Below are 4,073 nucleotides of genomic sequence, written 5' to 3' on the forward strand. Positions count from 1 at the left end.
AATATATACCATGACTTTGTTAGTAATCAACCATCAAACCCATAAAATCAAATGTAACAAAAAATATTAATATAAACAGAAATATAAGAAAATATAAATGTAGTGATTTGAATATGTACTATTGAATCAATATATACCATCATTTAGTTAGTAATCAACTATCAAACCCATAAAATCAAAAGTAACAAAAAAAATACTATTAATACAATGAGAAAATAAGCATACATTAATTTATTTATTTTTATAATTTTGAATAGAAGCAAACCAAGTCAAAATAAGAAATAAATACATACTTGTTTTTGATGTTTTAAAATTACAGATCTGATAAAAAATAAATATACTTGTTTCCGACATTGTAGTTTTGTTTTAAAATTACAGATCTGGATAGAAAATATACTTGTAGATCTACACTCTAAACATTAAAAAAAATCAACTTAAAATTATTAACTTGTTTCTTGTTTTTCAATTTTTTTTACTTCTCATTTCCGTCTTTGGCAGATCTATGACCTAAAAAATAAAAGAAGTAAAAAAAGATGTTAAGATGAATGAGAGAAAAAGATCTGGTCTAAAATTATTAACTTGATATAAATATAAAAGATATGAAAATAACATATATGATCTAAAATTATCAACCTGTTTCTTGTTTTTGAGGTTGATTTACTACTTGTTTCCGTCTTCGGTGGATCTAGAACCTGAAAAGATCAACAAATATTAAGAAGATGATGGAGAAAAAATAGAGTTAAAATTGAGTTTATATGTATTTAGATTGCAGAAGAAACAGTGAGGAGTGAGTAAAATAAATTGGAGAAAATATGATGAAGAAAGAAAAAGAGATAAAATATTTAGAGAAGAGAAAATAACAACATGGAAAAAGAAAGAATGAGAGAAGAGTGGGGGAAGAGAAAGAGATAATGAGAATTGTAAAAGAAGTAAAGGCAATTTGGGATAAGATGCAAAGCTTGTCATATAAGCTTTTTCAAACTATGCAACGTGGCGGAAAAGAAGTAAGCTAATTTTTGTCTTTTCTAGAAGTAATAGTGTTATGTTTAAAAAGTTAAAGCAATGAAAAAAAATAGTGTAAAAGCAAAAACATAAGAATAGAAGCATTTCAAATGGAGGCTTGTGAAGCCATCCACGTGTCATTAGTTTGGAGTAGAAGGGCAAAATGGGGAATAGAACAACACATTATTTTCTTATATGATAGATATACAATGGTAGAGCCAGAAAAATTATAAAGCCTGGGCAAAAATTTCAATACCGCAAATTCACACTTTGTATATAATATGTAAATAATCATCAATCAAAATAAAAGAGACTCGTCATTTTGTCAACAAAAATATAATTTGAAATAAAAGATATGAAATATAACTTTACGGGTTAAATAAAATCACGAGGCAAATGTCCTTTCCGAGACTTTTTTGCGGTGAATGTTCGAATAATATCAATATCATCAATTGATTTGAATATCTCCCGCTCGGTGTAACATACCATCAAAGATTACTAGGATTCTAGGAACGTTCAGTAAATGGCAAAACAAAGATGTTAGTAATATTTTGACTAATTCAAAGCTTAACTTCCAACCAATAATATATTGACACATATCAATTGAATAAACAAATAAAAAATAAATATAACAAAATAGATATGTATTAGAAAAGTTAGGATTAGAACAAACACTTTTCATTCGTCTCCTTATTCCTATTCTACTTTTTTCCAGTTTTTTAACCAAGTCAAAATTCAGATTTGAATGAATCTTTCTCAAATTAGGGCATTAATTCTCTCAAAATTCCAACAACAAAAAATGCAACAACAATAATCTAACACAAATTGATTAAGAAAATCAGAAGAAGAAACCTGTGGTGGCGGAAATAAACGGCGGCGGTGGTAGTTGTGGGATACGGTGTGGATGAAGGCGGAGCTTTTGCTTGGTCTCTTGCAGAGTGTGTTCCTTTCTCTTTTATTTTTTGCCCTTTTTTCTTTTTTTTCCTTTGAATTTTTTGTCTTTTCATTTATTTTTTACGTAAAAAAAAATTTGGGCCAAGTAAAGAGCATGGGCAACTGCCCAGGGTGGCCCTATGCTAAAACCGCCCCTGACAATATATATATATATATATATATATATATATATATATATATATATATATATATATATATATATATATATATATATATATATATATATATATATATATATATATATATATATATATATATATATATATAAGGCATATCATATAAGAATGCCATATTTATATGAGAATGTGAGAATGAAACTTTTTTTTTCTCTCCTACATTTTGAAATAAATGATGTAAGAGAGACAGAAAAAAAGATTCACCCATAATTTTCACCATTTATTTTAAAATCCAGTGGTTCAGATTCATTCTCACATTCTCATATAAATATGGCATTCTCATATGATATGCCCTATATATATATATATATATATATATATATATATATATATATATATATATATATATATATATATATATATATATATATATATATATATCATGTGTGCACTGACAGTGTAAATTATTTTTACACCGTCAACCAATGATAACCATGTATTTTACCAAGTCACCATTTAAATTTTAAATTACTGACATGATTTGGCACTTTAAAATAATCTGATTGGATGTCTGTGTAATACTTTTTTACACTGACAGTGCACTACCATTAAACTTTATATATATATATATATATATATATATATATATATATATATATATATATATATATATATATATATATATATATATATTTGCTATGCTAAAAATAATGTAAACTAACAATAAAATGGTGGAATAGTAAAGTAATAAAGTGGTGTGGAGGAATGATTGTTGAGAATGTAAGAAGTCTTACGGGTGTGTAACCCGTAAGATAGAAATGTGAGTTGGATAGAAATTTGATGATTTAAACATTTATAAATGAATGAGACAATACATATTTATCTAAAATTTTGAGGTGATATATTATGGATTCTCCTACTTATAAATATTCAAGTCTCCACATTTATAATTAATGTGAAATTCCAACTCACACTTCAATTATTAAGGTGGAAAGGAGTGTCTCTAATTGGTTTGAGAAGGGGCTCGTGAGAAAGGTAGAATCTGGTTTTCTAACCTATTTCTGGGATGACATTTAGGTTGAGGACATTCCCTTGTGATCGAGGTTTTCTAGGCTATTCACTATGTCCCAAAGACAATATGCCTCGGTTGGAGAGATGGGGAGATGGGAAGGGGGATGGTTGTGTGGGATATTTGTTGGAGGATACCTTTTTTCAATCATGAAGAAGCTATGGTCGCTGAGTTTTTCTTACTCCTCCAAGATTTTTCAATTTTCTAAGGAGAGGGATAGTTGGGTCTAGAGGCATTCAAAAGATGGTTTTTTTATCGGTTTCGTCTGCCTATCAACTCCAATTAAAATTTCGCAATCCTTTAGAGCCACCCTTATAGGTGGGGCACCATAACCTCCATCTGATTTGGGAAAGTTGGGCCCCTTTCAAGGTTTCAGTTTTTCCTTGGCAAGTTCTACAAGATAAATTCTAGTCTAAAGAAAATTTCTTCAAACACAAAGTTTTGGAGCTTGGAGCGGGGGAGGGGGGAGGGGGTTTGTAGTTTCTATGATCATTGGTTGGAGTATGTGTCCCATTTATTTGTTACTTGTAATTTCTCTTCCATCGTTTGGTATAGGGTGTTTAGGTGGTTATGATTTCAGGTTATTCTTCCTAGGGAGCTGAAGAGCCTCTTCGAGTTTGTGTATTCGTTAATGGTTCAGATTCATTCTCACATTATCATATAAATATGGCATTCTCATATGATATGCCCTATATATGTGTGTGTGTGTGTGCACTGACAGTGTAAATTATTTTTACACCGTCAACCAATGATAACCATGTATCTTACCAAGTCACCCTTTAAATTTTAAATTACTGACATGATTTGGCACTTTAAAATAATCGGATTGGATGTCTGTGTAATACTTTTTTACACTGACAGTGCACTATCATTAAACTTTATATATATATATATATATATATATATATATATATATATATATATATATATAT

At 28.8% G+C, this 4,073-nt stretch overlaps 1 long non-coding RNA gene across 1 annotated transcript; it reads right to left on the reverse strand.

The window, feature by feature from the left end:
* Positions 1-322: 322 nt before the first annotated feature.
* Positions 323-976, reverse strand: LOC131612602 (uncharacterized). The gene is made up of 2 exons (XR_009287435.1): positions 634-976; positions 323-507 (listed from the first exon to the last, which is right to left on the reverse strand). It is a non-coding gene; the product is annotated as an uncharacterized LOC131612602 (long non-coding RNA).
* Between the last annotated feature and the right edge of the window lie 3,097 nt (positions 977-4,073).

Source organism: Vicia villosa, linkage group LG1 (genome assembly GCF_029867415.1).
Source record: "Vicia villosa cultivar HV-30 ecotype Madison, WI linkage group LG1, Vvil1.0, whole genome shotgun sequence".
Lineage (NCBI taxonomy): Eukaryota > Viridiplantae > Streptophyta > Magnoliopsida > Fabales > Fabaceae > Vicia > Vicia villosa.